We start from the raw sequence: 12,454 nt of genomic DNA, 5'->3' as shown, positions 1-12,454 counted from the left end.
GTTGATTTGCGATGCCGTACTTCTCACCATGGCGGAATGGTACATTACGCCATGCCTGATGGCGTTAGGTACATGTCCGCTAGGGTCGGAATTGGCGTACCGTTGCGCCATGGTGGTGTTTGCGGTTTCGCATGGCGCGCGCGCGCGTGCTTGGTGCAGTTAGCGTTGGCGTTCACTACGGTGTCGCTAATGGCTTCGTACTTTGCGGTGACGGGTCATAGTCGCACCGAGCGCTATTCGATGGCGGTATTGCATTTCCGCCATCGTTTTCCGATTTCCGCAAGGGTCGTAATGAGGGCCTAGGTCTCAAGAGGGGTGAGGGTGACTGAAAGCCCGCAATGAGCACACAAAGCAAGAGCGCTTACAAACTACTCCAAACAGTTGTTATATCAAAAATAGATACACATTTATTTTAAGGCCTTTAAAATAATGACCGTAGCGAGAAAATCACAATATCACAATATTAAGCCAACACATACCATATCAACACAATATATATACAAATACACAGTCGCAAGCGTTTAAAACACAAAATATGTAGTCCACCTGAAAGGAAAGGAAAACAGGCAGTGCGATAACGCTTTAGACTCAGTTCGCCTTCAGAGGCATCTAACTAGATGGAAGTCCGAGCCCTGCGAAGAGTGGAGCCTTGTGCTCAAAGTACCTGCCACGCCGGTGCCAACGTGCAAAAGGAGAAGCTCTTCGGAGGAAGTCAGGCAGTTCGGGTTAGTGCCCAGCAGAAGGAGAACAGGTTCCGCAACTCAAGCGCAGCCTCCACAGCGGGCAGAAGCAGAGCGCGAGTACGGCCAAAAGGGTGCTGTTTTTACACAGCAGGGAAAAGCAATGGGATACTGCAGGAGGGCGACCAGATCCTAGCTAAACTACTCACCGGTCCCCGAAGCAAGCAGACCCAGGCTTCTCCACGTTAGTTTCAGCAGCTGGCAGGTTCAGAAGAGCAGGGAACGCCTCGTAGTCGTGTAGAGCAAAAAGACGTCCCAATCGACGAAACCAGCACAGTTTGTTGCCGCAGCAGGACAACGGAGCGGCCATGTGTATTCGAGCCAAATGTACACTCCTCCCTTCAGACTTGGGAACGCCAAGTGTACGAAGCGTGGGAGAGTGACAAGGACTCGAAATACAACACAACCTGGCGGCGGTTACAGAGCAGGACTCCCTTGTAAGCTGGTCAGTCAACTGGATGGCCCAGAGACACTTCCGAAGGCTTACTTGGCAGGAGATGATGAAGTCGCCGGGAATAGCTGTTCCTGCTATTCCAAAGGTCGAAGCACCAGTACAGGCCTTCTGGTTCGATCCAAGGAGGAAAGGGTTTCAAGGACGACAGCAGTGCAAAGGAGGATTCCTTCAGCGGGTCACCAGCGATTCCTCGGTCCAGCCTCTTGGTTGCAGGATACTTGGCTCCTGTATTCCTTCGTTCGTGAGAACTCAGGAGATCGACATGGTAGTGGTGTTTCCAGCCCCCTCTTATCCACAGTTCCCTTCGTGCCAAAACGAGGGGAGCCAATGGGAGATCCGCTCATCAACACACATACCATACGTGGACCAATCACGGACCACGGTGGTCCCAGGCATTCACACTACCCTAGACGCTCTGGCACCCAGGATGTGTATTGGGACCAGACATCCCAGCCCACACCCTGGAGGCACACAAACGACATGTAGAAGCCCGCCAAAGCAACCACGTTTCGCGGGAAAGTACATGCCCAAATAAGGAAGGCCCCGGGTCGCTCGACCTGGGGAAGGTGAAGGGAGCAAGACGGTCAGTGGACAAGACAAAGGAGCCTCGTGGTCTGGCCATTTTGGGAGCCAGACCACCATTTTGGGTTCAGTGCGAAAAACGTGCTCAGAACGCCAAAAGGAGCTCAAAATAAACAAAACGATCGCTGCCACCATTCGAGTCCCTGAATGACTTGCACCGATCAAATACCATCCTAAAAGAGTATCTAGGGCCTGTAGAAGGCTAGAGACCCAAGAGAGCTGTAACTTAGCTTACAGTGCCCTCTTGTGTCATGTTGCACTAAAGCCGCAACACGATAAAAGAAACTACGGGAAACAGCGTTCCCCGGTACTGACTGTCTTAAGGGCATGTCAGTTTCCCCGTAAGAAAGGAGCGAAAGCCCAGAGAAGTGCAGCAGAAGGCTGTACTTCTCTGGCAAAGTCAAGAACAAGGTTAAAAACAATAGCAAAAAGTTTAGGGGTTGCCACATGGAAGGAAAATTACCTACAATTACGAAATCTTTCCTAACACTCGCCCCTCCCAGACTATGGACAGGGGGAAATAATCCACCCCTGGATGAGTCTCTTGTTCAGGTCGGTTAAACATTCTGGACAACCCATCAGCATTGCTATGTTGGACACCTGGCCTATGCTCAATAGTGAAGTCGAAGCCTTGTAGACTTATGGACCACCTAAGCAACTTTGGATTCTCCCCCTTCATGTTCATTAGCCACTTTAACGGCTTATGGTCAGTCTGCACAGTGAAGTGGGTCCCATAGAGGTAGGGCCTCAGCTTCCTTAGGGCCCACACAACAGAGAAACATTCTTTCTCTACCGTGGACCATCTGAGCTCTCTGTCCTTAAGCTGGCGACTAATAAAACCGATAGGGTGTTCCTTACCCTTCTCATCTACTTGTGATAGTACAGCTCCTATCCCAGTGTCAGAGGCATCCGTCTGCACGATAAAAGGTCTTTGATAATCAGGGGCCCTGAGCACAGGGGCCTGGCACAAGGAGTCTTTCAAGCCATTGAAGGCCTTCTCACACTCGTCGGTCCAAGTTACCTTCTTGGGCATTCAGCCAGTCCATAATGTCATTCCTTTCTTCATACACACTGAGCAGATCTTTTGGAAACCGTGGATGAGAGGAAGCCCCAGACCCATGTCTAGGACCCTTGGATCCATTTGCAACCTGAAGCTTGGCCAGTTCCAACTGGTGATCCCTGTCTTTCTGTTTTTCTGCCTGTTCGATTTTTAGTTTGGCTATGCTGAATTCAAGCTCATGCTGCCTAAACCGCAGCTCTTGCTTCTTGAATTCAAGCATAGCCTTCCTATAACATGAGATGTGATATCCAACTCCTTCCCGTTCCAAACCTGAGACACTTCCTATAGCATATGTGATATCCAACTCCTTCCCATTCCAAACATGAGACCCTTCCTATAGCAAGAATGTAATATCCAAATCCTTCCCATTCCAATCCTGAGACCCTTCCTATAACATGAGATGTGATATTCAACTCCTTCCCATTCCAACCTGAGACACTTCCTATAGCATGAGAAGGGATATCCAACTCCTTCCCAATCCAATCCTGAGAACCTTCCGATAGCCGAGATGTGATATCTCAATGCTTATACCAAACCTGAGAACCTTCCTATGGCATGAGATGTGATATCCAACTCCTTGCCATTCTAATCCTGAGACCCTTCCTATAGCATGAGATGTGATATCTCAATGCCTCTACCAAACCTGAGACCCTTCCTTTAGCATGAGATGTGATATACAAATCCTTCACATTCCAATCCTGAGACCCTTCCTATAGCATGAGATGTGATATCTCAATGCTTCTAATACCAAACCTGAGATCCTTCCTATAACATGAGATGTGATATCCAATTCCTTCCCATTCCAAACCTGAGACCCTTCCTATTGGATGAGATGTGATATCCAACTCCTTCCCATTCCAACCCTGAGACCCTTCCTATACCATGAGATGTGATATCTCAATGCTTCTAATACCAAACCTGGGAACCGTCCTATAACATGAGATGTGATATCTCAATGTTTCTAATAAAAAACCTGAGACCCTTCCTATAACATGAGATGTGATATCCAATTCCTTCCCATTCCAAACCTGAGACCCTTCCTATTGGATGAGATGTTATATCCAAATCCTTCCCCTTCCAAACCTGAGACCCTTCCTTTAGCATGAGATGTGATATCCAAATACTTCCCATTCCAATCCTAAAACACTTCATATAGCATGAGATGTGATATCTCAATGTTTCTAATAAAAAACCTGAGACCCTTCCTATAGCAAGAGATGTGATATCCAAATCCTTCCCATTCCAATCCTGAGACCCTTCCTGTATATAACATGAGATGTGATATCCAACTCCTTCCCATTCCAACCTGAGACCCTTCCTATAGCATGAGATGTGATGTTCAACTCCTTACCATTCAAATCCTGAGACCCTCCCTATAACAAGAGATGTCATATCCAACTCCTTCCCATTCCAAACCTGAGACCCTTCCTATAACATGAGATGTGATATCCAACTCCTTCCCATTCCAATCCTGAGACCCTTCCTATAGCATGAGATGTGATGTCTCAATGCTTCTAATACCAAACCTGAGATCCTTCCTATAACATGAGATGTGATATCCAACTCCTTCCATTCCAATCCTTAGACCCTTCCTATAGCATGAGATGTTATATCTCAATACTTATACCAATCCTGAGCCTTCCTATAGCATGAGACGTGATACCCAACTCCTTCCCATTCCAATCCTGAGACGCTTCCTATAGCATGAGATGTGATATCTCAATGCCTCTAATACCAAACCTGAGATCCTTCCTCTAACATGAAATGTGATATCCAACTCCTTCCCTTTCCAAATCTGAGAGCCTATCTATAGCATGAGATGTGATATCCAAGTCCTTCCCATTCCAATCCTTAGACCCTTCCTGCAGCGTGCAATATGATATCTCAATGATTCTAATAACAAACCTGAGACCCGTCCTATAACATGAGATGGGATATCCAACTCCTTCCCATTCCAATCCTGAGACACTTCTGATAGCAGAGATGTGATATCTCAATGCTTATACCAAACCTGAGACCCTTCCTATAACATGAGATCGGATATCCAACTCCTTCCCGTTCCAAACCTGAGACCCTTCCTATAGCATATGTGATATCCAACTCCTTCCCATTCCAAACATGAGACCCTTCCTATAGCAAGAATGTAATATCCAACTCCTTCCCATTCCAACCCTGAGACCATTCCTATAGCATGAGATGTGATATCTCAATGCTTCTAATACCAAACCTGAGATCCTTCGTTTGACATGAGGTGTGATATCCAATTCCTCCCCATTCCAAACCTGAGAACCTTCCTACAGCATGCAATGTGATATCTCAATGCTTCTAATACCAAACCTGAGACCAGTCCTATAACATGAGATTGGATATCCAACTCCTTCCCCTTCCAAACCTGAGACCCTTCCTATAGCATGAGATGTGATATCCAACTTCTTCCCATTCCAATCCTGAGACCCTTTCTATAACATGAGATGTGATGTCTCAATGCTTCTAATACCAAACCTGAGATCTTTCCTATAACATGAGATGTGATATCCAACTCCTTCCCATTCCAATCCTGAGACCCTTCCTATAGCATGAGATGTGATATCTCAATGCTTATACCAAACCTGAGACCCTTCCTATAGCTTGAGATGTGATATCCAACTCCTTCCCATTCCAATCCTGAGACCCTTCCTATAGCATGAGATGTGATATCTCAAGGCCTCTAATACCAAACCTGAGATCCTTCCTCTAACATGAATGTGATATCCAACTCCTTCCCCTTCCAAACCTGAGAGCCTTCCTATAGCATGAGATATGATATCCAAGTCCTTCCCATTCCAATCCTGAGACCCTTCCTATAACATGAAATGTGATATCCAACTCCATCCCATTCCAACCTGAGACCTTTCCTATAGCATGAGATGGGATATCCAACTCCTTCCAAATCCAATACTGATACCATTCCGATAGCATGAGATGTGATATCCCAATGCTTCTACCAAATCTGAGACCCATACTATGGCATAAGATGTGATATCAAACTCCTTCCCATTCCAATCCTGAGACCCTTCCTATAGCTTGAGATGTGATATCCAACTTCTTCCCATTCCAATTCTGAGACCCTTTCTATACCATGAGACTTGATATCTCAATGCTTCTAATACCAAACCTGAGACCCGTCCTATAACATGAGATGTGATATCCAAATCCTTCCCCTTCCAAACCTTAGACCCTTCCTTTATCATGAGATGTGATATCCAACTCCTTCCCATTCCAATCCTGAGACCCTTCCGATATCATGACATTTGTTATCTCAATGTTTCTAATATCAAACTTGAGACCCTCCCTATAGCATGAGATGTGACATCCAAGTCCTCCCCATTCCAATCCTGAGACCCTTCCTATAGCATGAGATGTGATATCTCAATGCTTCTAATACCAAACCTGAGACCCTTCCTATAACATGAGATGGGATATCCAACTCAGATGGGATATCCAACTCCTTCCCATTCCAATCCTGAGACCCTTCCGATAGCAGAGATGTGATATCTCAATGCTTATATCAAACCTGAGACCCTTCCTATGGCCTGAGATGTCATATACAACTCCTTCCCATTCCAATCCTGAGACCCTTCCTATAGCATGAGATGTGATATCCAACTCCTTCCCATTCCAATCCTGAGACCCTTCCTATAGCATGAGATGTGATGTCTCAATGCTTCCAATACCAAACCTGAGATCCTTCCTATAACATGAGATGTGATATCCAACTCCTTCCCATTCCAATCCTGAGACCCTTATGATAGCATGAGATGTGATATCTCAATGCCTCTTATACCAAACCTGAGATCCTTCCGATAGCATGAGATGTGATATCTCAATGCTTCTAATACCAAACCTGAGATCCTTCCTATAATATGAGATGTGATTTCCAAATCCTTCCCCTTCCAAACCTGAGACCCTCCCTTTAGCATGAGATGTGATATCCAACTCCTTCCCATTCCAATCCTGAGACCCTTCTGATAGCATGAGATGTGATATCTCAATGCCTCTAATACCAAACCTGAGATCCTACCTCTAACATGAAATGTGATATCCATCTCCTTCCCTTTCCAAACCTGAGACCCTGCCTATAGCATGATATGTGATATCCAAGTCCTTCCCATTCCAATCCTGAGACCCTTCCTATAGCATGTGATGTGATATCTCAATGCTTATACAAAACCTGAGACCCTTCCTATGGCATGAGATGGCATATACAACTCCTTCCCATTCCAATCCTGAGACCCTTCCTATAGCATGAGATGTGATATCTCAATGCTTATACCAAACCTGAGACCCTTCCTATAGCATGTGATGTGATATCCAACTTCTTCCCATTCCAATCCTGAGACCCTTCCTATAGCATGAGATGTGATATCTCAATGCTTATACCAAACCTGAGACCCTTCCTATAGCTTGAGATGTGATATCCAACTCCTTCCCATTCCAATCCTGAGACCCTTCCTATAGCATGAGATGTGATATCTCAAGGCCTCTAATACCAAACCTGAGATCCTTCCTCTAACATGAAATGTGATATCCAACTTCTTCCCCTTCCAAACCTGAGAGCCTTCCTATAGCATGAGATATGATATCCAAGTCCTTCCCATTCCAATCCTGAGACCCTTCCTATAACATGAACTGTGATATCCAACTCCTTCCCATTCCAACCTGAGACCCTTCCTATAGCATGAGATGGGATATCCAACTCCTTCCAAATCCAATACTGATACCATTCCGATAGCATGAGATGTGATATCCCAATGCTTCTACCAAATCTGAGACCCATACTATGGCATAAGATGTGATATCAAACTCCTTCCCATTCCAATCCTGAGACCCTTCCTATAGCTTGAGATGTGATATCCAACTTCTTCCCATTCCAATTCTGAGACCCTTTCTATACCATGAGACTTGATATCTCAATGCTTCTAATACCAAACCTGAGACCCGTTCTATAACATGAGATGTGATATCCAAATCCTTCCCCTTCCAAACCTTAGACCCTTCCTTTATCATGAGATGTGATATCCAACTCCTTCCCATTCCAATCCTGAGACCCTTCCGATATCATGACATTTGTTATCTCAATGTTTCTAATATCAAACTTGAGACCCTCCCTATAGCATGAGATGTGACATCCAAGTCCTCCCCATTCCAATCCTGAGACCCTTCCTATAGCATGAGATGTGATATCTCAATGCTTCTAATACCAAACCTGAGACCCTTCCTATAACATGAGATGGGATATCCAACTCAGATGGGATATCCAACTCCTTCCCATTCCAATCCTGAGACCCTTCCGATAGCAGAGATGTGATATCTCAATGCTTATATCAAACCTGAGACCCTTCCTATGGCCTGAGATGTCATATACAACTCCTTCCCATTCCAATCCTGAGACCCTTCCTATAGCATGAGATGTGATATCTCAATGCTTATACCAAATCTGAGACCCTTCCTATAGCATGAGATGTGATATCCAACTCCTTCCCATTCCAATCCTGAGACCCTTCCTATAGCATGAGATGTGATGTCTCAATGCTTCCAATACCAAACCTGAGATCCTTCCTATAACATGAGATGTGATATCCAACTCCTTCCCATTCCAATCCTGAGACCCTTCTGATAGCATGAGATGTGATATCTCAATGCCTCTAATACCAAACCTGAGATCCTACCTCTAACATGAAATGTGATATCCATCTCCTTCCCTTTCCAAACCTGAGACCTTGCCTATAGCATGATATGTGATATCCAAGTCCTTCCCATTCCAATCCTGAGACCCTTCCTATAGCATGTGATGTGATATCTCAATGCTTATACAAAACCTGAGACCCTTCCTATGGCATGAGATGGCATATACAACTCCTTCCCATTCCAATCCTGAGACCCTTCCTATAGCATGAGATGTGATGTCTCAATGCTTCTAATACCAAACCTGAGATCCTTCCTATAACATGAGATGTGATATCCAACTCCTTCCATTCCAATCCTTAGACCCTTCCTATAGCATGAGATGTTATATCTCAATACTTATACCAATCCTGAGCCTTCCTATAGCATGAGATGTGATACCCAACTCCTTCCCATTCCAATCCTGAGACGCTTCCTATAGCATGAGATGTGATATCTCAATGCCTCTAATACCAAACCTGAGATCCTTCCTCTAACATGAAATGTGATATCCAACTCCTTCCCTTTCCAAATCTGAGAGCCTATCTATAGCATGAGATGTGATATCCAAGTCCTTCCCATTCCAATCCTTAGACCCTTCTTGCAGCGTGCAATATGATATCTCAATGATTCTAATAACAAACCTGAGACCCGTCCTATAACATGAGATGGGATATCCAACTCCTTCCCATTCCAATCCTGAGACACTTCTGATAGCAGAGATGTGATATCTCAATGCTTATACCAAACCTGAGACCCTTCCTATAACATGAGATCGGATATCCAACTCCTTCCCGTTCCAAACCTGAGACCCTTCCTATAGCATATGTGATATCCAACTCCTTCCCATTCCAAACATGAGACCCTTCCTATAGCAAGAATGTAATATCCAACTCCTTCCCATTCCAACCCTGAGACCATTCCTATAGCATGAGATGTGATATCTCAATGCTTCTAATACCAAACCTGAGATCCTTCGTTTGACATGAGATGTGATATCCAATTCCTCCCCATTCCAAACCTGAGAACCTTCCTACAGCATGCAATGTGATATCTCAATGCTTCTAATACCAAACCTGAGACCAGTCCGATAACATGAGATTGGATATCCAACTCCTTCCCCTTCCAAACCTGAGACCCTTCCTATAGCATGAGATGTGATATCCAACTTCTTCCCATTCCAATCCTGAGACCCTTCCTATAACATGAGATGTGATGTCTCAATGCTTCTATTACCAAACCTGAGATCTTTCCTATAACATGAGATGTGATATCCAACTCCTTCCCATTCCAATCCTGAGACCCTTCCTATAGCATGAGATGTGATATCTCAATGCTTATACCAAACCTGAGACCCTTCCTATAGCTTGAGATGTGATATCCAACTCCTTCCCATTCCAAACCTGAGACCCTTCCTATTGGATGAGATGTGATATCCAAATCCTTCCCCTTCCAAACCTGAGACCCTTCCTCTAACATGAATGTGATATCCAACTCCTTCCCCTTCCAAACCTGAGAGCCTTCCTATAGCATGAGATATGATATCCAAGTCCTTCCCATTCCAATCCTGAGACCCTTCCTATAACATGAAATGTGATATCCAACTCCATCCCATTCCAACCTGAGACCTTTCCTATAGCATGAGATGGGATATCCAACTCCTTCCAAATCCAATACTGATACCATTCCGATAGCATGAGATGTGATATCCCAATGCTTCTACCAAATCTGAGACCCATACTATGGCATAAGATGTGATATCAAACTCCTTCCCATTCCAATCCTGAGACCCTTCCTATAGCTTGAGATGTGATATCCAACTTCTTCCCATTCCAATTCTGAGACCCTTTCTATACCATGAGACTTGATATCTCAATGCTTCTAATACCAAACCTGAGACCCGTCCTATAACATGAGATGTGATATCCAAATCCTTCCCCTTCCAAACCTTAGACCCTTCCTTTATCATGAGATGTGATATCCAACTCCTTCCCATTCCAATCCTGAGACCCTTCCGATATCATGACATTTGTTATCTCAATGTTTCTAATATCAAACTTGAGACCCTCCCTATAGCATGAGATGTGACATCCAAGTCCTCCCCATTCCAATCCTGAGACCCTTCCTATAGCATGAGATGTGATATCTCAATGCTTCTAATACCAAACCTGAGACCCTTCCTATAACATGAGATGGGATATCCAACTCAGATGGGATATCCAACTCCTTCCCATTCCAATCCTGAGACCCTTCCGATAGCAGAGATGTGATATCTCAATGCTTATATCAAACCTGAGACCCTTCCTATGGCCTGAGATGTCATATACAACTCCTTCCCATTCCAATCCTGAGACCCTTCCTATAGCATGAGATGTGATATCTCAATGCTTATACCAAATCTGAGACCCTTCCTATAGCATGAGATGTGATATCCAACTCCTTCCCATTCCAATCCTGAGACCCTTCCTATAGCATGAGATGTGATGTCTCAATGCTTCCAATACCAAACCTGAGATCCTTCCTATAACATGAGATGTGATATCCAACTCCTTCCCATTCCAATCCTGAGACCCTTATGATAGCATGAGATGTGATATCTCAATGCCTCTTATACCAAACCTGAGATCCTTCCGATAGCATGAGATGTGATATCTCAATGCTTCTAATACCAAACCTGAGATCCTTCCTATAATATGAGATGTGATTTCCAAATCCTTCCCCTTCCAAACCTGAGACCCTCCCTTTAGCATGAGATGTGATATCCAACTCCTTCCCATTCCAATCCTGAGACCCTTCTGATAGCATGAGATGTGATATCTCAATGCCTCTAATACCAAACCTGAGATCCTACCTCTAACATGAAATGTGATATCCATCTCCTTCCCTTTCCAAACCTGAGACCCTGCCTATAGCATGATATGTGATATCCAAGTCCTTCCCATTCCAATCCTGAGACCCTTCCTATAGCATGTGATGTGATATCTCAATGCTTATACAAAACCTGAGACCCTTCCTATGGCATGAGATGGCATATACAACTCCTTCCCATTCCAATCCTGAGACCCTTCCTATAGCATGAGATGTGATATCTCAATGCTTATACCAAACCTGAGACCCTTCCTATAGCATGTGATGTGATATCCAACTTCTTCCCATTCCAATCCTGAGACCCTTCCTATAGCATGAGATGTGATATCTCAATGCTTATACCAAACCTGAGACCCTTCCTATAGCTTGAGATGTGATATCCAACTCCTTCCCATTCCAATCCTGAGACCCTTCCTATAGCATGAGATGTGATATCTCAAGGCCTCTAATACCAAACCTGAGATCCTTCCTCTAACATGAAATGTGATATCCAACTCCTTCCCCTTCCAAACCTGAGAGCCTTCCTATAGCATGAGATATGATATCCAAGTCCTTCCCATTCCAATCCTGAGACCCTTCCTATAACATGAAATGTGATATCCAACTCCTTCCCATTCCAACCTGAGACCCTTCCTATAGCATGAGATGGGATATCCAACTCCTTCCAAATCCAATACTGATACCCTTCCGATAGCATGAGATGTGATATCCCAATGCTTCTACCAAACCTGAGTCCCATACTATGGCATGAGATGTGATATCAAACTCCTTCCCATTCCAATCCTGAGACCCTTCTTATACCATGAGACTTGATATGTCAATACTTCTAATACCAAACCTGAGACACGTCCTATAACATGAGATGTGATATCCAAATCCTTCCCCTTCCAAACCTTAGACCCTTCCTTTATCATGAGATGTGATATCCAACTCCTTCCCATTCCAATCCTGAGACCCTTCCTATAGCATGAAATGTGATATCTCAATGCTTATACCAAATCTGAGACCCTTCCTATAGCATGAGATGTGATATCCAACTCCTTCCCA

This window comes from Ambystoma mexicanum, chromosome 7p, assembly GCF_040938575.1.
Source record: "Ambystoma mexicanum isolate Mex_15411 chromosome 7p, UKY_AmexF1_1, whole genome shotgun sequence".
Taxonomy (NCBI): Eukaryota; Metazoa; Chordata; class Amphibia; order Caudata; family Ambystomatidae; genus Ambystoma; species Ambystoma mexicanum.
Note: the sequence above shows the minus strand (reverse complement) of the source record.